Below are 24,877 nucleotides of genomic sequence, written 5' to 3'. Positions count from 1 at the left end.
CTGCTCGTTGAGGTACGCTTCCTTTTCCGCTAACTCTGCCTGGAATTTTAATAGTTCGGCCTCGGTGGGCGCGGGAGAATCTCCACGTTTTTTTGATCGTGTATCCATTTTAACGTGATTTTACAAAACGAGTCAGTAGATGTTATTTTAGTTTCGTGCACAGTTTCTATATTCGCGGGGATCACGTAGGTACGGCCGACGCGTCTTGAGCTAACGTGTTTACGACGGCCATTCTTTCACCATTTTTGAATAGCTTCCTGGGTGTAAATCTCGTCATTAGCCAAGTTGGTTGGATTGGTGTATTTTTAGGAAGATGATGTAATTGTCTGGATTGGTGATAGTAGTGGTACGTTCTCTATCGGCCGTGGCGTCAATTTATACCACGTACCGTGAATCCTGTACGTGGATGGAATTAGTTCGTTGTAGGATTTCTTTGTTCCGGTTTTCACCTGAATTCGTGTTCGGGGTGTTAAGAAGAAGGAATTGTTCCTGTAATTTACCGGGAGTTCGTCGAAGCATTCCTCCGTTTTACGGAGCGAGCACTGCACTGGAGTACACTTCACAACGTGTATAACTTCACCAGATTAAATGGCTCTAAACCCAGGTTCTTTTGTGAGAGTGGTGGCGACCTCGGCTGGTGACGTGTGGATCAGTGAAATGACGTTCTTCAGTACTTGCTGCTCGAGCTTGCATTTTTGTTTCTTGTTGTCCCGATAGAAAGACAAGATTTGTGATTTGACGTGCTTCTCAATATATATAAATTTGGTGTTAACATATGTGAATATGTCTAAGTTATTAACTTTAGTTTTCTGTATTGATTCGAACTACCTTTCCTTAGCAGTTTCCAAGATAAGGAGCTTAGAGTGCTCTGTTTTGATTAGGACGTATCCGCAGATCTGTGCACGTCCTGTGCTAGTAGGGCGAAGGCTGTATCGCCAGAAGTAACAGTGTAGATCATGCAGCGGAGTAATGCATATTTTATCATTTATTTTCCGTGAATTAAAAATTTATGGATAGGGACTGGCATATAATACCACTCATATTGGTCAATAAAATGTTTCGCTGTACTTTGTGTATGGTCCTCAAATTTAGTTATATCTATTTCATACGGTGAAGAAATGACTTGAAGTATCCTATGAAACTTTTTTATCGATATAATGTCGATTCCAGTTATTTCAGATGCTAATTCAGGGTTCGAAAAAAATCGTCTGGCCGTATTTCCGTCGTTCGAAGAACCCTATTCTTGTTTGACGAAATCAACTAATAATCCCATTTTTTCCTATTGAATTGGTGCTGAATATATTGTTTCCTCTCCTGGCTTAGCTTTTTTTAAAAACCGTGCTTTATTAATAATATAAAGACGGCGTTAGTGTCACGTAATAATTCGTGACTAAATATAAAAAAAAAGGAAGAGCTGAGCCGTAGCCCAACTCTCACGATTTATTCAAAGTATCGAAGGTTACAAAAAGTAAAAGTTTACGAATATCGAGCGATGGATTCCCGATGGCTGAGGAATGATGACTGACTGCTGCGGTTTGGGGTCCCTCTTTTATACATCTTCTTATCAGCGACTGGAGTGGGAGTGGAGTGTCGTGGGTGTATCCTTTGTAGGCGGAAAAATATTGGTGGTTACATTAGAACAGTAAACTATGCACTGAGTTTTACAATATATATTATATACGAATTACCTTAATGGATATAATTCGATGTCGAGATAAATAACTTTACGACTTTTGGTATGAACGTAGAAAAGTAACTAACTGTTTGACTTCGGTTTAATTGACTGACTTCTGCGGTCCTCGCCTGTGTTTTTATAGAGCGCAGTCAGTGGTCAAATAGGTGAGGGCACCCGTGCGACTGAGTCTTCGCGGTCTGTCTCGCTGCATTCCATTCCCATCTTAATCTTGCAGGTGTGCCGACTCTTATCGCAGTCACGTCCGCTGCATGGGATTGAGTCTTCTTGCCCTATCTCGCTGCATACCTTTTCTATCTGCATCCACTGGCGCGCTGGTTCTTATCGCAGTCACGTCTGTTTCGTAAGACCGAGTCTTCGTGCCTCATCTCGCTCCATACCTTTGCTATTGTTACGGGACGGATTCCCAAATAGACATAAAGTATGTGAAACAGGGAGTGATGCTTCGTTGTCTTCAGTAATACGGCGTCTATCCCAATTTGTCGTAATACACAGTGTATTTTCCGCAGAGAATACAAGTTTAACAAAATAATACGTAGAACGGTGGCGATACTGACGGAGGTCTAGAGGTACAGAATAAAGTAGATACAACTGGGTTGACACTGAATCTAGAACTGCTTTATTGGGTTTCTGTGGCTTTTTATATACGCGATTTTTATCTTAGAGTATAGGGGTAGGAGTATATCTGGGGTCATGTTCCAATGGTGACACACCAAGCAAGATGAGGGAGTCTTGCTTCATACTATCTTCGTCCGCTGGCGCGCCAGTTCTAAGAACAGTCACGTCCGGTCCATGTGCCAACTCTTGCTTCGCATTTCCCACCAGTGTATTGCTATCGCCACAGCGACTGAATGGTATGGGGATACTCGTTGGTGGGGATGGCTACGTTTGCTGGGCCATCGCGTCAGTTAAATCTTAGGTTCTAGACAGTGCGGTACAATAGTATTAGCTAAGACCAGTCGCGAGTGCAATCACAGTTCGTTTATTACTTTTTACTACCAGTTTTTGATTTTCTGTTTCTACGAGTGCTTCTTCGATTGTGTTTTTATTTGGCGAGCTGTGATTCTCGTTCGTCATTTATAATTCTATCATTAAAAGCGACATGGTGAATTCGGGAAATGTCACGTTTTTAATTCTTTTCTTCCAAATTGCTTTTCGTTCAGTGATCATTGCTAGAATTCCCATGTTTCTTTTGTGAACATTTGATTCGTGTTTCGTGATTATGAATTTTATTGCGACCATTTTCGGATTTTAAAGTTCAAGGGCCGAGCGCTCAAATGGTGTCAAATTGCGATGTAATTAGACACCATTTTACAAAATTTTTCGACAGACCGGCGACCCGGCAAGACGTGAGCTATACCGAATTCGGGTGCGCTTTAGTCGCGGGACGTGACAAGATGTAACAGCGCATTGCCGATATCGTTTTTGTCATTGCATTACAGATTTTATTATCCACCATTGTTAAAGCCATGGTATAATATACTATTGTATCATTATTAACTTTTAATGGTTTTAAATTTTGAATTTCAATGTTAATTCGGTTTATGTCTGCATCAATTCTTTCCTGACTTTCTTTTACAAATTGAAATTTGATTGGCCGGCAAAACCATGGCGATGATGGACAATCTTCTCTAGTAGGAAGTCGAATGCAACTCGGTGGATTTTACAGGTAATAGTATTAGTTTTTTAATACCACTATTCGATACTCCAGCACGCAACAAGGTTGGTTCACGTGCTTTAGCTATTTTCTCGCTGGTATATAAATCTACTGCACCCGCATCGAAAATTACTAAATTGTCGTTAAGCATAATTAGGCGATCTCGAGTATGAATCGAAGTGCGTCTGTTCGATGTGGCAGGAGTGTTATGATTTTCAAGAAGTATTTCCTTGTCGCCGGATTCTGATTGGGAGTCAAGACTCAAGGTATTGGCTCTTCCGGTGGGTGGTTCCACCGAGAGGGAAGGCGATTGCAGCTCGGAAGAAAATGGAAGATGCGGTAAAGTTAATGGCGGACTAGATGATGTTCGAGGGGGAAGGGGATGCTGTGGGAGGTTTCCTTGACGGTGATTGGCGACCGATAATCGGGGAAGATTGCCACTAGGTATGGTCGAAAGATCGCGATGGCTGCCTTATCGCGTCGAACATGTCAGGCGAACTGGAGCCAGAGGAAATAGGAAGGGCCGTGACTGGATTTCGGGACAATACATCCACGTTAAGATTCGTTTTGCCGGATTTATAAGTGATTTTATAATCGAATTCCGCCAGTTTGAGGCGCCCAACGGAGTAACCTTGAAGTGGGGTCTTTTACCGAATCTTAATTTAACCGCTGGAACAAAAGCCATGTTCCAACATAGGTTTGTCCCCGGCTTTCCACCGATAGAGTTCTATGCGGCACGCGAAGCATGCCATGAAATCATCCTCCCTCAGATAATAAAATCCGGCGTTCGCGAGCTCCTCCGGCTTAATAAACGGGACCGACCAATTTCCAAAGCTGCGAAGCCTGTCCTCTTCGCACCGATAGTCCATCATACATTCTTACGTTTTCTCTCTCTAGAAGAGAGCGTGTGCGTTGGATGAGATTTTAGCGCTGAAGGGAAGGTAAGCGAATCGGAGAACGTGTTTAAGGCTACTATTAATACAGTTTATTGAATTGCTATTGATGAGCGCGGGCGCGACTAGCGTGGTGTCGTAGGGCTAGCGACTTCGGACAGACTGAGCTTTTGGAGTTGCGCGTTTGTCTGTTTTATACTGGAAGGGAAGAAAGGAATAGATGGACTTTCGTAGGAAAAGAGAAAGTTGGGAAAGTCCCGTGCGGGTCGAGGTGTCCAGATGTGAGGAGAATTGTTTTATTAGGGGTGCGTGCTTTTTAGGGAATTTTGAGGATTAGGAACGGTACTTGTTTTATTGCTAGCGGCCGCGCTCAGGTAGAGGAATGCGACGCCACAAGATCATGGAGTAGTAACCGTTTTCTCTCTCCTAGCGATATCATAATGTTCCCAAGGAAGCGTATCGATCGAATTACTGGTAATGTAGCGTTTATCGTCGTATGGACTCAGCGCTAATTTCATCTGCGATATCGAATACACACGACGCTTTACACACTTTATCAATTTAATGCAAACCGACTTTTCCAAGTGATCGTAAAGGCATTTCAAATAGTCGTTAAAAGTTATACTTTTGATCGTCGCGTTGGTCCTAATTCCTTTAATTTTTTTTCACATCGTTTTTGTTCTGTACCTGAATCGCGTTCTATACATTTTCGAGCGAAGACCCACGAACTCTGTCATGATTTTGCCTCCGTTCTCGTCCTTCATCAATTCGATGACTTTGTTGTTCGCGATTGGAACACCATACACGTTGTCTCTGTCGTAATTGCTGGTATCGTATCAGTCAATGTCACGTTTTATCTTCTCGTACGCAACGTCGAAAGCAATCCGATAAATCAAACTGTCCGTGTTCGTGTACAAAATTTTGCATCTCTCTTGAAAATTTGGATGCATGTAGCTGTAATGAAAATCATACAAACGTAATTTTGATATGTCCAACACCGACCTGCCTATGTAAACGGGTTTATAAAATTTAATGGAAAGCTGTTTCATTTGAATCGCAACAAAATCCTCGGAGAATACGGTACAGCTGTAGAAATTTGGTCGGGATATTAAACGTTTTGCACCGTGTTGACCGCTCCATCGTGAGAGCAACTTCACGCAATTTCGCAAGTTCTCCATCGTCTTTCCGAAAACCGCGTTGTTCATCAGTTTGAACAGATTCGTCGAGAAATCTGTGTTCGCGCTGGCGCGCAATCTCGTGTTTAAATCTATGTAAGCACGTATAACCAGCTCGATTACTCGAACTCCAGTATCCGATGGATTCTCTTCAATTTTAAATTATGTCTCAAACATTGCTGGAGGTATCGATAATGGAGAACGTAACGGTTCTTGTCACTATCCGTTGCTAGCAATTTCTTTTGCAACGCTCTAACCTCATGAATCGGACAAAATGGAAGATCCGCGTGAGCATCATGAATTTCCTGAGGATACTCTAAGTCGACCTCTAAAATGTATCCGACGGGGCTGTCGATCGGCATGGAATCGACGTTGAAATCGCTCGCATCGTCGACCAATTCTTGTCGTCGTCGTCATCGTTGACGTCTCCACCCTCGTTGTCGTCATCGTTGGCGTCTCCACCCTCGTTGTTGTCGTTGCACACCTCGCTGAGGGCACAGTGGTACTGCTGTACCTTCTGCTTCGAAGTTGAACTAGGCGTCCAACAATGAAGTCTACATGGCACGTCATATGACCCATATTTCGGGTCCGCGATTAAAGTTTCAAATTTGAGGCAACCAAAAATTTCTAAATTTATGCTACGAACGCCAATTTCGCGTAATATGTCTTTTTCTCGTAGCGGGCAGCGTAGCCTGTTTGCACGTTCACGATTGCCATTTCCTTACAAACAAAATTTTTATGGATATTAAATCCATCCATATCGATGATGAAATCAACTTTTGACATGTTTAAAATATTTTCAGTAGAAGGTGCATGCTCACTTTTCACAACAACGATTTGATTTGCTCCGCGTTATGCTTCATCTATTTATTAACATGCGCACACGCGTAGTTCCCCTCTACAACGTCATAAAAATGGAAGCGCAATAAGAAAACGCTGCATATTTAAATTCAACAAGATGAGAAAACTAAAACCCTGGAAGATAACGTGTCCAAGAGTCCTCTTAATTGCAATTGTTGTGTACCGGACCATGATGCGCGCCCGTGAAATGACAATGATCGCGCACTCGTACGTCGCGATCGCCGAACGGTTCTTCGCACACGTGGCAATGCGTGGCGGTATCGAATTCCGAAATTTGCAATTTAAGGCTCAACTTGTAAAACTCCGATGCGAACCACGCGATACAATCTTTCTCGTTGCAATAAGTCCGATACTCGCACACGGAGCTGTCGTATCGACAATGAAGATAGTAGCCTACGCTGAAGGCACGGTGATGCTGATATCTGCGACAAGTTCCATGACCTTGATCTTCCTGTTTCTCCAGCACCCATATTTCGGGTCCGCGATTAAAGTTTCACATTTGGGGCAATCAAAAACTTCTAAATTTATGCTTCGAACGCCAATTTCGCGCAATATGTCTTGTTCTATATGCCCCCCCCCCCCCTTATATGCGATTACGGGATCCTTGTAGCCGCGAATGAAAATTTTAATTATAAGACCGATGTCTTTTTGTTGATGATTTATTTTCCCCGAAAAATTTTTATAGGGGATCCCATGTATAAAATTCGTGACATACCACGCAGACTCTTGATCAGCTTTGCTCAAATCAGTGTAGCGGACGCCTAGTTCAAATTCGTAGAGAATTTCTAGGCCGGTATGTACATTTATGGTGGCCAACTCCTTACACTCAAACTTTTTTTTGATGTTGAAAGCATCCATGTCAACTATAAAATCGATTGCAGACATGTACACTTTTACTTCGCGAGAACGATTTGATTTGCTCCGCGTTATGCCTCATCTATTTATTAATATGCGCACACGTGTAGTTCCCCTCTACAACGTCATAAAAATGGATGCGCGATAAGAAAACGCTGCATAATTAAATTCAATAAGATGAGAAGACCGGAAGGTAAGCGACTATCGATAACGCGTATAAAATGCGAAACCGCGAGACTTCTCCCACCACGGAGCTCGCCGCGGCCCTTCCCCCTCCATACACACCGGAACTCGCGGCAGTACTTCCGCCTCCGTACCAAGTCTGGGTACTGGAACAAGGGTTCCGTTGTCAGAATTTCGCGAAGAGTACAGAATGCTCTCTCGTGCTTTTGTTGCAAAATAAATGTAAAAAAATCGCTGAAAGGTGGCTGGAGCATTTCTTAAGCCGAAGGCATACGTTTCAATTCGTAATGACCATTTTTGTAACAGAGCTTCGGAGCCTATCCTCCTCACGCCGATAATCCATCTTCCCTCTCTAAAAGAAGATGTAGTAGAAAAACAATGAAAATCATTTGCAATAAATATAAAAGAAAAAAATACCATTACCTTTTAATTTAACCAGCCGTTCCCTAAAAACGTGGACCTTACTCAAACAACAATGATATTTCTTACTCAATCCTTTCTTTGGTATCCAACAATGCAACCTGCACGGACTATCAAATTTTCCATATGAAGGGTCGGTTATCAAAATATCATACTTCGGACACCCAAAGTCCTCTAGGTTTCTTGATTTTATTCCGATTTTTAACAAAATGTCCCGTTCAATAATCCCTCCTTTGTATCCAATTGTGGGATTTTTATATGGCTGTATAAATTTTCTTATGATATTCCCGATATCCTCACACCCGATAATTAATTTTACCATTAAAATTTCTAAACGGTATTCCGTGCAGAAAGTTTGTAACGTACCACGCACTTTTACGATCTTCCATCGTTAAATCTTTATAATTGCAATCCAACTCAAACTCGAACAATTCACTTTCCCCGGAATGAACGTTAATAATAGCAAGTTCTTTGCAAATAAAGTTTTTTTTAAAACTAAACCCGTCTACAATAAAATCAACCGCGAAAATTTTTCAAGATATATAATATATATATGTACTTCTCTTTAAAAAAACTTCGTTGTCACAATGCGCAGTATGGTAACCGTTTAACTCGCGTCGTGTTTCAGCAACCTATTTATGGTGCAAGAGAAAAAACTGCTACAACGTATCCCTCTCCCTCGCTCTCTACAATATTATGCCGAGATAAAAAACGTTACTATAATAAAATCTTAATGAGACCAAAATCCCGATATCGCTTCGCAAGCGACTTCCCCGGGTAAAGCATCCGCGAGTCTCTCCGGATACAAAACCACAAACTTCTACAAATGCATGGCGCCTCTCTTCAAAACACTTCCGCAACGCCCGAGAAAATTCGCATCGTTTGCAAGAGAGAGAACAACCGCTGCAATGCATCCCTCTCTCTTGCTCTCTACAATATTATATCAAAATCCCCGATATCGCTTCGATATCCCCTCCGCCAACGCGTGCTGCTCACGATGACGCTTCCTTCCCTTTACCCTCCCCCCCGGTTTCAGCCTTCCCCTCGCCCTTCATTGCAGAACGCAACATATATACCTACTGAGAGATACAATAAACTTAAACGATAAAAAAAAAGTATTACAATATTGAAAACTTAAAATACTAAACTAAAGGCTAGAAAATCCAGGTACGCACAGTTTGTCAACAGAATATTTACACAACACTTATTGTAATTAGTGACAACTTAATCGAGTATTGTTTTACTAGGGGAGTCGAACCCCGGTCTCCTGCGTGACAGGCGGGGATACTGACCGCTTTTTTTTTTTTTAACATACGTTTATTATGCCAATAAAATATACATAAAAAGCGAAATAACAAAAAAAGGTATAACAAAGATGTCCTTATAACAAACGTACAAAAATAAGGAAAACGTGGCGTGTAGAAGTTACATATAATAAAGACCAATGACTCCTAACCTGGAGTGCGCGTGGTCTGGTCTGTTATGTTATTGTCGCACTTATTGCTAGGCGATGTCGAGTATTATAAATTGGGATTTGGTCTGTCGTTTGGTATTTTACATATAGAAAAATGGCGAGAAAAACTATATCGGATCGATCTTATGTAATTAGGGGGAAGCAGAGGAATGGGGATAGGGAGGTGAAGGGGGGGGGAGGATTAGAGAAGCTAATTTACATGTATTCATGTTGAAAACATAATTAGAGAAGAAAAGAAAAAAAAATAATAAAATAATATTCTCCCCGACGGGGAATCGAACCCCGGTCTCCCGCGTGACAGGCGGGGATACTAACCACTTTTTTTTTTTTTTTTTTAGTAACAAGCGTTTATTGTGCCAAAATTACATACAATATTTACATGGGGTACAATAAACTTAAACGCTAAAAAAGGTATAAACTAAAGGCCCAGACGTTCGGGCACGCACGGTTTAAACTTATGTTCACTATTATGGCACTTATTGCAGCTCTTATATACTTAAGGCTAAGTTTGGTTTACTTAATTGCTAACGGTTGTATTTTTGTACAGAAAGGCACGGATAGGAAAAAAACTGTACAATCTTTGGTTTTATAGGTAGGGGTGGGGGGAAAGTTATTAGTTAATATCTATGTCTATACTTATATGCTAATTAAATATAGTTATTTGTTAATTGCGAATGCTTACTCTACCTTGTAAATACTATACATTATTGCCCTTATGTCTATTTGCACGATGTTTGATTTTGGTCTATCTAGGGATTATGCGTAGCTTATGTTTATATTAATGCTAAGTTCTTATTATTAGAGTAGTAATAGGTAAGGATATAATACAGAAATAATATTAATAGTATAGCAAAATCCACTTACGAATAATAATACACAAGTAGTAAACTAGATAAAATAACATAATAGTTAAATCAGCTTTGGTAGGCAATTATAAAATTAAAAATTAAAAATAAAAAATAAAAAATAAAAATAAAAAATGATTCTCCCCGACGGGGAGTCGAACCCCGGTCTCCCGCGTGACAGGCGGGGATACTGACCGCTATACTATCGAGGAGGCAGACACTTGGAAAATTTTGTTTGTTGCATATTAGTATCGGGGGATTTTAATCGGGTGTATATGCGCCTGATTTATGTTTAGGTGGTGTTATAGCCACCAATATGTGTTGGTGTTCTGACGATGTTTGTCCCTTAGGTCTATTGTGGATAATTTATAATTGAAACGTATGTTTGGGTCGTCCATCTTGATGTTTTTGTTGTACTTGATGTGTTTGTCGAATGTTCTTCTGTAGGCGTGGTAAATTATTGGTACGTTGTTCGAATTTTGTATGTAGCCCTCACTGTCCAAATAGATGAAGGATTCAGGGGGGATGTAGCCAGTTTTCATTGTTTCGGTGAAATACATTGGGTTTGGATATGTGGTGGCGAAAATGAGGCTGTTGGAGTTTATGTTGCGAGTGTTGGCCCAATGGTTCCTGATTAGTTTGAGGATGAACAGGTCTATTCTGATGAGTTTGGCGTCCTCGTAAAGTTTGTGGTTTTTGATCTTCTTTGTGAAGTTGGATTCGGGTGTCCGGTATTTATTGAGGCAGGCTCTCAGGCATCTCCGCTCGAAGATCCGTAATTTTTCCATGGTTCCAGCGCTGATGTTGAACCAGATGGGGCAGCCGTATGTTAGGATCGGTCGTATGAATAATTTGTAGCAGAGGGTTTTTACCGTTTTATTGAGGTCTTTCGAATAAAATAATCTTTTGAGGGAGAGAAATGCTTTTTGTGCTTTGTTAATTTGTGTTTCTATGTGTTGATTGAAGTTTAGTTTGAAATCTAGGTGTATGCCTAGATAGCGCACAATCTCTTTGTGGGGGATTTTGACGTTTGGATTGTGTTTGTCAAGGATGTGAAAGTTTTTGTGATGTTTTCGTACATCATGATTGGCGTCGGAGATTTTTGAGATATACGGCCTGAAGAGAATTGTTTCGCATTTATTAATGTTTAGTTTTAGTTTCCATGTGTGGAAATAATCTTGAATTTTATTGAACGTTTCCTGTAGTTCGGTTTGTATTTTGGATACTTTGTTGTCGCGTGTGTAGACTAGGATATCGTCCGCAAAGGCAATCGCCCCTTTAGAGTTGTCGCTATCTAGGCCATACATTTGTAATAGGTCGCTAATGAATATATTAAACAAGACAGGAGAGTTTACTGTGCCTTGTTGCAGGCCGTTAACGATATTGAAGCTTTTGCTTGATTTGTATTGACCGTTTATTGCATAGAATTTTTTATCGTGCAGCATGCTCCAGATGATTTTAATTAGATGTATGGGAAATTCTTTCTTTAGTAGTTTAAAGAAAAGTCCGTCCAGCCAGACAGTGTCAAAGGCTTTCACTAAATCTATGAGCACGGCTCCTATGCAGTCGCCTGCATTTCTGGCCCAGCAGATATCGGAGGTGAATTTGGTAATTGCATGGATGGTGGAGTGTTTGTGACGGAAGCCAAATTGGGATTCTGGGATGATGTTTCTGGAGTTGCAGAAGTTATTGATCGCTTCATTTACAATTGTTTCGAATACTTTACTGATATTAGGGAGGAGACTGATTGGACGGTAGCTATTAGGGTCGCTACTGTCTTTGCCTTTCTTTTTAATTGTAATTAAGTAATGCTTCGTGCCGCTTTGTAGGACATATTGCTGGTCTCGACACTACAAGTAGCGTCCCGATTCGCATATACAGGATACATGGCCGCAGTTGTAGTTGGTCTCTCTCCTAACAGGCATAATGCTGCGTTGAGCTGCTCCGCTCCAGTTAGCCGTTGTAGATTTTCGAAATCGGAGATGTCTCCATCAACTCGCATACGTTGGACATAATCAGCGAGTGTTTCATTAACGTTACGGTCCTTAACCTTCATTCCGGCTTGATAGTTGGAGACCAGTAATGATTTGTTTCCTTCAGGGCTAAAGTTGACGGGTTCCGTGAAGTATTTAGGTGACTTCTTAGCTAAGAAGGCCACTTTGGCCTGAATGTCATCCATATCTTCTATGAGATGGTCTAGATTGTAATCACCCGAGATGATATCGTCGGGGTTCAACAGGATGTGTTGGTCGTTCCATTTGCATCCAGGCATATGATTGTTTTCATGGAAGCGACGACGGTGCTCTATGGCTACATTATTATCCGCCAGAGCAACAACTGTTCGTCGTAGATTAGAAAATAAAACCCTCTCACTCTGTGGTATGAACCGTCCATTGCTATCGTGTCTTTCGACAGCTACCTTGGGATAGTAAATACTATCATACACCTTGATGGGACCGAGAGCGTTTATGGGTCGCACTATGGGATCGGGCATGACTGCCCTGGACCTGCAGTTTCTCATAAAGTCTGAACTGTTGTTCAAGTGTTCATACAGATCTGCATGATCTGTGATTACAGAAACAGCCTCTTGGCACTTTTGCATTTTAGCTTCAAATAAAGCGAGAGATACGCGGTACATCTGATAAACTGATCCTCTGTTAGGCACGTTATGTAAGTCAAGTAATGCGATAAAAATATTTACTGTGCCAAACCCCATGGAGCGCGTGGTAACGCAGAGCGTTATTGCGCGGAGCGTAGCAGTAGCCTCCATTCTTTCAGCGGCTGACTGTGCTGACGAAACTCCAGGGTATAATTTCTGATGTAAGGCTTTTGCGAGATTTATGCTCGCAACGTTTCCTTTTTCCTCTCGTAGCTTTTCGACACGTGCTCGCTGGTGCCGCACTCTTCCTCCCGAGCCTCGGCTTCTGTAGGTCGCTATTGTATGGTATTGTTTTCTCAAATGTTTTTCTGTTGTAGTGATATATTACGGGTAGCTTGTTTTTGTTTTGAATGAGTCCCGATCCGTCCAGGTATATGAAGGCTTCGGGTGGTATATAGCCGGTTTGTAGTGTTTTATGGAAATATAGTGGGTTTGGATATAATGAATGTGATATGAGGGAGTTGGTGGTTACAGTGTTAACTTTTCTCCAATGATCTCTAATTAGTTTTATTATAAATAAGTCAATTCGAATGATTTTGGCTTCTTCGTAAAGTGTGTGATTCGCTATTAATTTGGTGTAATTTGATTGGGGTGACCTGTATTTGTCTAGGTAAGCCCGGATGCATTTCCTTTCGAATAGTCTGAGTTTCTCCATGGTGCTTGCACTGATATTAAACCAAATTTGACAGCCATATGTTAGGATTGGTCTGATAAGTGTTTTGTAGCAGAGTATTTTTACGGATTTGTGTAGGTATTTGGAATAGAAAAGTTTTTTGTGCGACATGAAGACTTTGCTGGCTTTTTTTATTTGAATTTGTATGTGGTCGCAATAATTTAATTTGAAGTCTAAAAATACCCCCAGATAACGTACTGTGTCTTTGTGTGGGATTTGTTCGTCTGGTCGGTCCGTCGTGTGTATTGAAAATTTTCTTCCGTGTTTCCTCACGTCATTGTTAGCGTCTGATATTTTTGAAATGTAAGGTTTAAACAGGATTGTTTCGCACTTTTGTGGGTTTATTTTTAGTTTCCATGTTTGAAAGTAGTTTTCTATTTTTTCGTATAACGCTTGCAGATCTATTTGGATTTGGGAGGGTTTGCTGTGATTTATGTATATTAGGAGGTCGTCAGCGAACGCTATTGCGGATTTGTCGTTTGTGACGTCTGTGTTGTTTAGTCCGAACATTTTGAGCATGTCGCTCATGTAGATGTTGAACAGGATGGGGGAGTTAACTGTTCCTTGTTGTAGGCCATTGTTAATGGAGAATTTTTTTGTGGATTTTTGGTTTCCTTCGGTAGTAAAGAAACGTTTGCCGTGCAACATATCCCATAGCATTTTTATTAAATGTATGGGGAATTGTTTTTTTAACAGTTTGAAAAACAGCCCTTCGAGCCAGACAGTGTCAAATGCCTTTTCCAGATCTATGAAACATGCGCCTACGCAATTGCCTGCAATTGGTGAATTTTGTTATAGCGTGTATAGTGGAGTGTCGATGTCTGAAACCGAATTGTGTTTCGGGGATGATGTTATGTTTCATACAGTAGCTATTGATTACATTGTTGATGATTATTTCGAACACTTTGCTAATATTTGGAAGTAGACTGATGGGCCTGTAGCTCGATAAATTGCTACCTTCCTTGTCTCTTTTTTTAATAGTTATTAGTTTTGCCGTTTTCCAGTTCAAAGGGAAGTATGATAGGTTTAGGCAGTTATTAAATAAGATTGTGTAGTAATATATGTATCGTTCGGGTAATTTTTTTAAGACTATATTTGGGATTTCGTCAAAGCTGGATGATTTTTTGCCGTTTAATTTTCGGAATATATTGTGAAGGCTTAGGATGTTTGTGAAATAGTTTTCGGGAGTGTTGGGTTTATTGGGATTGCTTGATTTGTTTTGGTTAGAGAATTGACAGATGCTGTTGTGATTTCGTTTGTCCGACTCAATTTTCTCTCTAAGAACTCTAATTTTTTGTGTTATGATATTGGTGTGTTGTGTTTTTCCCATGTGTTCATTTTGGGTGTGTACCTGCTGGAAATGAGTACCTAGTATGTTTAATTTATCTGTGGTGTTGTGAATTATAAAATTGTTGTCGCTGTCTTTTTCTAAAGTATCACTATCTATTTCTGCGTCGTGTAACAAGGGTGATAAGTTTTGTGGTATCTTTAGTGTATCTATTGTGTCGTATGCTTTCTGTCTGAATATACTATTAATTTCTGGGAATCGTTTTTTAGGTTCTATTTTTGCTACGTTAGATATTTTTTGTTTCCAATGGTTGCTGACTGATTGATAGAAGGCTAATTTTATTTTATGTCTCACTTTCTTTAGCAGTTTATTTAACGCTTTTACGGTTATTTGGTCATGGTACGATAGAGTGTTATTTCTCTTAATGTTATTTATTTGTGTGATTAGGTAACTTTTGTCTTTGCGGAGTCTGTCTATGTTAGGCGTAATGTACTTGTCCGTCGAGTTCTGGTTGTGATTGTATTTTGGTACGGTATTATTTATTGCTTCTATTATGTGCTCGTTTATTTGGATTAGGTAGTCGTCTATTTCATTTGTTGAAAGGTTTCTGTCGTTAGGAATGGTGAATTCTTCGTGCTTATCTTCCAGATGTTTTTCGAACAGTGGCCAGTCGGCTTTGTTGTAATTATTTTTTTGGATTGGAACATCTATGTCCAGCAGAAGTAACGGCATTGTATCTACAGAGATGGTCATTTGCAGTGCTTTATGGTCGCTATCGTATTCTATGCATTTTATTTTTCCCGATTCTGTATTGTGGAATTTAATTCTGTTGTCGGCTAAGCATAAGTCAATATAGGAGTTGCTTTTGGGATAAGATGGGGATTCGGTACTGTACAGTGATGTTCTATATGTAATTTGATTTTCTATGTTCCACAAGTGTAGTGATGTACCTCTACTGTTATTTAGAGTGTTACCCCATGCAGTGTGTTTTGCGTTGAGGTCACCTGCAAGGAGATATAAGTTTTTTGTTTGTTCCAGTTTTAGTTTCTGGAAAAGGCATTTGAGATCCTGCATGAATTCTTTCTTGCAGTTGCTTGTTGCATAGCCTGCTATAGGTAATAATTTATGGTTATCGGGTAAACTAATTTCTATTATCGTGAATTCAAGACATGGATTTGCGTTGTCTGTGCGTATGTTTCTTGTCTTGTATTTGAAACTATTGCGAATTAAAATAGCCGTTCCCCCACCCTGCTTAGAGTTTGGTCTGTCTGTCCTTATTAAGTTGTAATCTTTAAAAAATAGCTTATGGCTAGGACTAAGTTTTGTTTCGCAGAGTAGTGTTATATCAGGGGCGTGTAATGTCAAAAAGTCTGTTAAAGTCGCTCGTCTTTCGTTGGTGATTATGGAGTTTACATTTACCGAAACGATGTTTAGTTTATCGACTAATCTTTGGTTGTTAACTGGGGGAGCCATTTCTATTCCAAGTTTATGTCTAATATGTTTAGTATGATGTTTATTTTTTCGGCATTGCTCTTGACTTGCTCTGCTATTTTTTCGAATTGACTATTTACGGTTTGTGTGATGGCTTTTTTTATTTCGTCTATTAGGGAGAGTGATGGATTATTTAAGGAGATGGTAGGATTTTGGGTGTTGGATGCTTGACTGTGTGCGTGCGGATAAACTTGTGAAGTAGGCAGGGGGTGTTGTTAGGGGGGTCCTGTTGTTACCTGACACTATTTCGCTTGTATTTTATCCCTGGGTTTACTTTTTTATAGATAGCGTTTACTCTGTTATTTTTCTGGGCTATCTGTAGCTCTCTTCTTTCTATTATTTTTTCTCTAATCTCCTTGAGTTTAGGGCATCCTTTGTAAGAGGCGGGGTGGCCGAAGTTTTTACAGTGGACGCAGTAAGCTTTATCTATATTTTCTGCCCTGTTCTTATCGTCTATTGGGGGGAGTTTACATTCACCCGGGTTGTGTTTTTTTGCGCATTTATCACATCTATACTCTAAATTACAGTTGGCTGCCGCGTGTCCTATTCTTTGACATCGCCTACACTGTACCTGGTTGGATTTGTTTAGTTTGTCCCAGGTGATTGCCGAATGCAAAACTACTTTGATATTTTTTAGTTGTTCCAATTTACTATCCGGCGAGAGTTTAACTAAAAATATTGGAAGATTTGTATTGTTTTTTACTGAATAATTCGTTTTGAACTTATTCACGTTTATAAAATTTAGGCCTTCTACTTTTTTGTTTTGTAGCTCTAATAAAATTTCTTCGGGATCGAAGCCGCCATCTAGATTTTTTATTAGCACTATTTTATGCTTTTCGTTTTTCGGTGTGAACGTATAAAATTTAACGTTATTATTTTTTAACGCTAAACATATTTTTTTAAATTCTACTATGTTGAGAATTTGTACTACGTGTTTGTTGCGATTAATATTTTTGACAAAAAAATTGTTTGTGATACCTGTTTTCTTTATTATGTCTATCGTGTTTTTCGTGTTTCCTTCGATTACCGTTATTGGTGGTGGTTTGATGGAGGTGGGATTTTGACGCTCGTCCTCCGTCTTTGAATGGATGCCACTCGTTGTCGCGCTCCCACTACAAGGCACTTGCGAAGGGATGCCTTTCGAGGGTCCGGCTTGCCGAGTCGATGGTCCAGGTCCGTTGGGCTGCAGGGGGCCTGGCTGAGCGGAGACGTCGTTGAAATTCGGCTGTTTCTGTTTTATTTTTATGGCCGTGCCTGCCGTGTCCTTCATTTGCTGCCCTCTTCTTGAAGACGCTACCCTTGTCCAGCTGCCCCCTTCTGGACACCCCGACACGTGGCTCTCCATGCCGATTTCCATTTTTTCTGGTTCTGGTTCTGACTCTACCTGAGCCGCTGGAGTCGGAATTGACATTGCTTTTTGTGTTTTTGTTTGGTTTTTGTGCCTTTCCTTGATTGGGGGTCTTCATGATGTCACTGGTTGCGTTATCTTTTTTGGTTTTCCTTATAACTATTGTTGGTGATGGGTTTAATCTTTTCGTCGGTTTTCTACCTTTGCTGATGTCTTTAATTTGCTGAGATAGTATCAGGTTGGTTACGTCTGCATGTTTGATGCTTGAGATTAATTTGAGGATCTCGTTTCTTTTATTAGAGCTCCCTGCGGGATCTCTATTAATGTTAATTAAGGCACTAGTCACTTCTGGCACATGGTCACTTTCTTGCAAAACCCCTTTCGGGGTTTTTTCGTTATCGTCACTCACTTTATTGTTTATGTTATTATTTCTTTTTTTTATTTTTCGTTTCTTGCTTGCTGCTGCACGCTACAAGCACTGCAACGCGCCGTCGTCCGTTTGTACGTTCCCTTCTTCCCGGGTGCTTTTTGACCTGCTCAAGGGGCACTTGTAGGCACGTCCTACTCCTACGACGGTCAGAGTGGAACTGGGGGGGGGGGGGATACTAACCACTATACTATCGAGGACGGATTGCATGTTACAATTTTTTAAATACTAGTTAACTAACAATATTGTTTAAATCAAGCCACCAATATTTTTTTGTGTCGCTTCTATGTTTGTCTTTTAAATCGTGTTGCGTGAGCTTATAGCGAAATCTTATATTTGGGTCGTCGAAATTTATTTCACTGTTGTATGTAATTTTTTTATTGTAGTTCTTTCTGTTGAAATGATAAATTATCGGTTGTCCATACTTGTTTTGTATAAGGCCTGCATTGTCTAGATATATAAAGGATTCTGGTGGTGTATATCCTGTTAGTCTGGCTTTTTCAAAGTATAGTGGGTTGGGATAGGTAGAGCTGTATATAAGGTTATTGTTTGTGATGTTTCGTATGTTCGCCCAATGGTTTCTGATTAATTTTAAGATGGAGAGGTCTATGCGAATGATTCTAGCTTTCTGTAGTAGTTTATAGTTGCTGACTCTTTTTGTGTAATTTGATTCCGGTGTTCTATATGTGTTGAGACAGGCTCTGAGACACTTGCGTTCGAATACCCATATCTTCTCCATTGTACTGGCGCTGATATTAAACCATATTGGGACACCGTATGTTATAATTGGGCGTACCAATAATTTGTGGCATAGTATTTTGACGTTTGTATTGAGATCTTTTGAATAGAAGATACGTTTATTCGCCGCAAATGCCTTTTGTGCTTTGTCTAACTGAATATTTACATGGTCGTTGAAGTTTAATTTAAAATCTAAGTGTACGCCTAAATAACGAACGACCTGTTTGTGTGGGATTTTATTGTTACTGTCGCTGCCATCGTGTAATTGAAAATGTTTACTGTGCGCTCGTACGTCATTGTTTGCGTCTGAAATCATTGAAATGTATGGTCTAAATAGTATTGTCTCGCATTTGTTGATATTTAGTTTTAGTTTCCATGTGTAGAAATAATCTTGAATCTTGTTAAATAAATCCTGTAGCTGTATTTTTATTCTGGATGGTTTATTGTCAGTGATGTATACTAAGAGATCGTCTGCGTATGCAATGGCACTTTTCTGGTAGTCGTTATTCAGGTCGTACATGTTTAACAGATCACTGATATATAGGCTAAACAGGATAGGGGAATTGACAGTACCTTGTTGAAGACCGTTCTGTACAGTGAAAACTTTGGAGGAGATGTTACCGCCTTCGGTGACATAAAACTGTTTCCCATGTACCATGTTCCATATTATTCTCACGAGATATATTGGGAAATTCCTTTTCATTAGTTTGACAAACTGTATCGAATGCTTTTTCTAAATCTAAAAGTACTGCACCGACGCAGTCTCCGGCATTTCTTGCCCAGCAAATGTCCGAAGTGAATTTAGTGATGGCGTGTATTGTCGAGTGTTTGAATCTGAATCCAAATTGTGTTTCCGGTATTAAGTTATTGCTTGTGCAGAATGAGTCTATTGCTTTATTTATTGTCACTTCGAAGATTCTGCTGATATTGGGCAGGAGACTGATTGGTCGGTAACTAGACGGGTCGCTACTATTTTTTCCTTTCTTTTTTATTGCTATTAATTTTGCAATTTTCCAGGCTGTCGGGAAATATGCTCTGTTTAGGCAATTGTTGAATATTATACTGTAATTGTGGATATATAGTGGAGGTAGATGTTTTAAAACTATGTTCGGGATATTGTCGAAGCTAAATGATTTTTTACTGTTTAATTTTTTCAGCACTGACACGAGTTCGTAGACTGAGGTGAAGAAATTGGGTGGGATTGTCTTTGGGTTTGGATTTTCGGCTTTATTTGTGTCCGAAAATGTGCATACCGTTCTGTCGTTACGTCTGTCGTCGTCTATCTCGGCTTTTAATGTGTTTATTTTCTGTTCAATTATGTTTGATAGTTGTGTTTTGCCGATGTGGTTATTCTGTGTGTGCGCCTTTTCAAAATGTGCGCCTAAGATGTTTAGTTTGTCGTCTATGTTTAGGATTTGTAGATTGCCGTCATCGTCGGTTTGTATGGCGTTCTGGTTTATGTCAGCGTTCGTTATGATTTCTGTATTGGAGCTGTGAATCTGTAGTGTGTCTATGCTATTTGTTTCTTTCGGGCGAAAAATTGTGTTTACTGTTGGGAATAGATCTTTTGGTTTATGTATTGTGATGTTTGAAATTTTGTTTTTCCAGTAATCGCTCACCGAATTATGAAAGGCCCTCTTGATTTCGTGTCTTACTTTTTTCAAAGTGTATTTCAGTCTCGATATTTGTGTGTCATTTGCGGGGGTGTAATTGTTGATTGCGGATAGTCTGTTTAGTCTTGTTATTAGCGTGCTTTTTATCCGTCTTAGATTTTTTATAGTCGGTGTTATGTACCTGTCGGTGGAATTGTAGTCGTCTGTGATGCGAGGTACTGTACGGTCTATAGCGGTGTTGATATTTGCATTTAATTTTTCTATGTGCTTGTTGATTTCGTCAATTGTTAGGTTTCTCGTGTTTGGCATCTCAGTGTCGTCTATATTCGTCAGATTGGTTTTGAACTCGTGCCAGTCGGTTTTGGAGAAGTTGTATTTGATGGTTGGGTTTGGTTGGTCTATTTCCATGGGTTCGTCGGTGTTAAGGGAAATTATCATCTCAACGGCTCTATGGTCACTGTCGTATTCGAATGATTCTAATCTACCGGCTGAGGGGAGGTTGTGAAATTTGATCCTACTGTCTGCTAGGCAGATGTCAATAAATGCGCTACTTGTTGGAAAAGATGGGACTGCGGTGTTAAGTAGGGATATTCTGTATTGGATTTGGTTTTGGTGTAGCCAATTTTTTAGAGTGATTCCTCTTTTATTGTCTATGGGGTTGTGCCATTCGGTATGTTTTGCATTTAGGTCTCCAGCTAATAGAAAATAATTGTTAGTATTGTGCAAGTTTAATCTTTCGAATACGAGTTTGAGCTCTCCAATAAACTCTTTCTTGCAGCTACTGGTGGCATAGGCTGCTATTAAAAATAGATTATTGTTCTGGATTTTTAGCTGTGCTATGGTTGTTTCTAGGGTTGTGCGTTCGAGATAGTTTGGCTGGATGCGCTTGAATTTCATGTTTTTTTTATTAAAATTCCTGTTCCCCCGGCCTGTTTAGCCTTTGGCCTGTCGTTTCTAAGGAATGAATAATTTTTAAAATTAACCCGGTGTCTATGGTTTAATTTTGTTTCGCACAGAAAGACTACATCCGGGTCATGTACTTTGAGAAATTCTGTGAGAGATGCTCTTCTCTCGTTTGATATTAGTGAATTGACATTTATTTCTATTATTTTTAGTGTGTGGTGATATGTTTTTCCCGTAGGGGTTTGTTGAGTGGTACTATTGTTGTTGAAGGCGTTGAATTCTATTTAAATTTCTATATCTAATGCTTGTGCTATAATGTCGATTCTGTCACTGTTAGATTGGATCTTTGTTAAAAGGCGTGTGATTTGTGTGTTTACTGCGACTTCTATGATTTCTTTTATTTGTTCGAGGATGGGACTTTGTGTAGGACGGTTTTGGGGTGTGTGTGAGGGTGGATGTGTTTGTGTTGTGTGCTCTGGGGGGGTTGTTTTCTTTGCTAATGCGGCGCTATATGATATGCCTGACTTTACAAAGTTTGTTTGAATTTTCTGTTTCCTATTTTGTTCTAATTTGATGGCTTCTTTCCTCGCTTCTATTTTTTCTTTTATTTCTTTCAGTTTCGGGCAGCCTCTATAGGAAGCTGGGTGCCCGAAATTTTTACAATTAACACAATACGGCGGGGTCTTCGCCGATTCGGAATGCGACGTGGAGGAGCGCGGACACTCGCCGGGGTTGTGATCGTTCTCGCATTTCACGCAGCGGTAACTCAAGTTACAGTTAGAGGCCACGTGGCCAATTCTTTGGCATCTTTTACACTGGATGCGGTCTTTCTTTATTATTTTTTCCCATTTCACACACGTGTGTAAAATGGTTTTTATTTGGTGTAGGTTGTTAAGTTTGCTGGTTGCGGATAACTGAACCAGGAAAATGGGCAAGATTCTGCCTTCGTCCGAGGCTCTTTTCGTCGAGAATCTTTTTACCGATAAGAATGTTAGGTTCTCTATGTTTTTATTTTTTAACGCTTCTAATATTTCGTTTGTGTCGAAGTTACCCTCTATATTTTTTAATAATACCGTGATATTTCGTTCAGTTTTTGGTGTATAAGTGAAGAATTGTATTTGCCGTTGTTTTAATATTTCGCAAGCTATTTTATAATTGTCTAATGTATGTGTCTGTAGAATGTGTTTATTGTTATTTATCCTTCTTATGCTAAAGTCTTTTATTTTTTTCGAAAGTATGTCTATTATGTCTTTTACCGTGTTTGTATGTAATGTGATTGGGGGCGGTTTTTGCGTGAAAGTTGATTCGCGTTGTATAGTGTCGTCGAGGTTGCGTAGATTTCGTTTTCCATTACCTGTTGCGTTTGATGCGCTTACAGGGGTGCCTGTCGGTATCTCGGTGTTTTGTGACGTCGTTGTCCGTCTGTGGTGCTGCGGGGGGCATGACTGAGCGGGGGCACTGCTGGGTCCTGGTCGGTGTCGGCTGTCGGCCGTATTTGCCGCCTCTCCTTGCTTGCCTCTCCTTGAGGCCACCCTCGTCCAATTGTCCTTCTCGGGTATCTCCGTGAGGTCTTCGCAGGCGATTTCCATCTTTTCTTACCCGTCTGTCTCTACCTGGGTCCGTGGTGGTGTCGGCATGGAAATTTTTTCCAGCTGTTTCGTTAGTTTTTCCACTAACATGGTGAGGTTTCTGTTTTCTTCTATTAGTTCCTCGTTTGAGGGATTTCCTGTAGTTTTACTGTCTTCTTTTTGAATTTTTTTTTGATTGATTTGCTTCATATTTGTGTTAGGTGTTGTGATGCTTTCTCTTTCTAATCTTCTTGGCACTATTGTAGGCGATGGATTCAGCCTTTTTGTTTGTTTTTTTCCTTTTATAATGTCTTTAATTTGTTGATTACGTATTAATTTACTTATATCTGCGTAATCGTGATTAGCAATTAAATTTAAGATTACATTTTTTTTCACATTACTCGTGGAATCACTTGTAACTGGAGTCTGTGCATATTCTGTCACATGTTCCTCCGCTGGTGGAACCCCTTTTGGGGTTATTAAACTATTGGCACTCACTTTTTATTTGCTTTATATACTGTTGCATACAATTTCCACTATGCTTTTTGCTGGGTATGCCGTATATTTCGTGTATTCACTGTTGCGCGTCGTTGCTTGTAGCGTCCTTCGGCTGCTCGAGGGGCACGTCCTACTCCTACGACGGTCAGAGTCGAACTGGGATACTAACCACTTTTTTTTTTGTAACAAGCGTTTATTGTGCCAAAATTACATACAATATTTACATGGGGTACAATAAACTTAAACGCTAAAAAAAAAGGTATAACAAGTAAAAGATATAATTTATAAACTAAAGGCCCAGACGTTCGGGCACGCACGGTTTAAACTTATATTCTCTATTATGGCACTTATTGCAGCTCTTATATACTTTGGCTAAGTTTGGTTTACTTAATTGCTAATGGTTGTATTTGTGTAGAGAAAGGCACGGGTAGGAAAAAAACTGTACAATCTTTGGTTTTATAGGTAGGGGTGGGGGTGGGGGGGGGAAGTTATTAGTTAATATCTATGTCTATACTTATATGCTAATTAAATATAGTTATTTGTTAATTGCGAATGCTTACTCTACCTTATAAATACTATACATTATTGCCCTTATGTCTATTTGCACGATGTTTGATTTTGGTATATCTAGGGATTATGTGTAGCTTATGTTTATATTAATGCTAAGTTCTTATTATTAGAGTAGTAATAGATAAGGATATAATACAGAAATAATATTAATAGTATAGCAAAATCCATTTACGAATAATAATACACAAGTAGTAAACTAGATAAAATAACATAATAGTTAAATCAGATTTGGTAGGCAATTATAAAATTAAAAATTAAAAATAAAAAATAAAAAATAAAAATAAAAAATGATTCTCCCCGACGGGGAGTCGAACCCCGGTCTCCCGCGTGACAGGCGGGGATACTGACCGCTTTTTTTTTTTTTTTTTTTAAACAATGCGTTTATTGTGCCAACAAAAATACAATATATACAAAAGATACAATAAACTCAAACGCAGAAAAAAAAGTGTAACAATAATCTAGAATTTATAGTCTAAACTAAAGGCTCGGAAATCCGAGCACGCACGGTTTAATCTTATAATTATATATGTATACTGCACTTATTGCAACTTTTAACACTTATGACTAAGTTTGGTTTACTAAATTATTAATATGTGTAATATGTACAGAAAGGCACGAGTAAGGAAAAACTGTACAATCTTTGGTTTTATGGGGTTGGTTTGAGGGAAGTTATTAATTAATACCTATGACTATGCTTATAATCTAAGTGAGTGCACTTATTGCAGTTAATTCATGTGCTTATGCTACGTTATTGTTGATACTATCTATTATCGCATTTATAATTTTAATAACAGCCATGGTTAGTTTATTGCGCGTTTTTGCTATTTGCGAGAGGTATCGGTTGTACTTCTTATTACTAAAAAAAAAGCATATAATACAAAACTAAAATTAAGGTTATGATGAGATCGAATCATGTATAATAACAAAAATATATTCTCCCCGACGGGGAATCGAACCCCGGTCTCCCGCGTGACAGGCGGGGATACTAACCACTTTTTTTTTTTTTTTTTAACAGAGCGTTTATTGTGCCACATTAAAAACAATA

The 24,877-nt window shown here is 39.6% G+C and overlaps 1 long non-coding RNA gene and 1 other non-coding gene across 2 annotated transcripts; both read right to left on the bottom strand.

Moving 5' to 3' along the window:
* Window positions 1–1,395: 1,395 nt before the first annotated feature.
* LOC117218913 (uncharacterized) lies at window positions 1,396–2,284 on the bottom strand. Its single transcript, XR_004489916.2, has 2 exons — window positions 1,689–2,284; window positions 1,396–1,603 (listed from the first exon to the last, which is right to left on the bottom strand). It is a non-coding gene; the product is annotated as an uncharacterized LOC117218913 (long non-coding RNA).
* Window positions 2,285–10,196: 7,912 nt separating this feature from the next.
* Window positions 10,197–10,268, bottom strand: TRNAD-GUC (transfer RNA aspartic acid (anticodon GUC)). Its single transcript has one exon. It is a non-coding gene; the product is annotated as a tRNA-Asp (tRNA).
* Window positions 10,269–24,877: the final 14,609 nt, after the last annotated feature.

This window comes from Megalopta genalis, unplaced genomic scaffold (assembly GCF_051020955.1).
Source record: "Megalopta genalis isolate 19385.01 unplaced genomic scaffold, iyMegGena1_principal scaffold0026, whole genome shotgun sequence".
In the NCBI taxonomy this organism is placed as follows: domain Eukaryota; kingdom Metazoa; phylum Arthropoda; class Insecta; order Hymenoptera; family Halictidae; genus Megalopta; species Megalopta genalis.
Note: the sequence above shows the minus strand (reverse complement) of the source record. Positions and strands in the feature narration are given on the sequence as shown.